The sequence below is a fragment of the Cicer arietinum genome, chromosome 1 (assembly GCF_000331145.2).
Source record: "Cicer arietinum cultivar CDC Frontier isolate Library 1 chromosome 1, Cicar.CDCFrontier_v2.0, whole genome shotgun sequence".
Classification (NCBI taxonomy): Eukaryota; Viridiplantae; Streptophyta; class Magnoliopsida; order Fabales; family Fabaceae; genus Cicer; species Cicer arietinum.
Window position 1 is genome coordinate 21,529,721 of NC_021160.2, and position 231 is coordinate 21,529,951.

The window sequence follows — 231 nt, forward strand, 5'->3', positions numbered from 1 at the left end:
ATTATTATTATTATTATTATTATTATTATTATTATTATTATTATTATTATTATTATTATTATTATTATTATTATTATTATTATTATTATTATTTATAAAGTTTCAATTTATTATTTGATATTTTTACACGCTTTCTTCGATTTTGATTAGTTAAAATTTATATGAGTTATATTAAATTTATAGAGTGAATTGATGAAATATATGTAAATCTAAAAAGAAAAAATACATTTA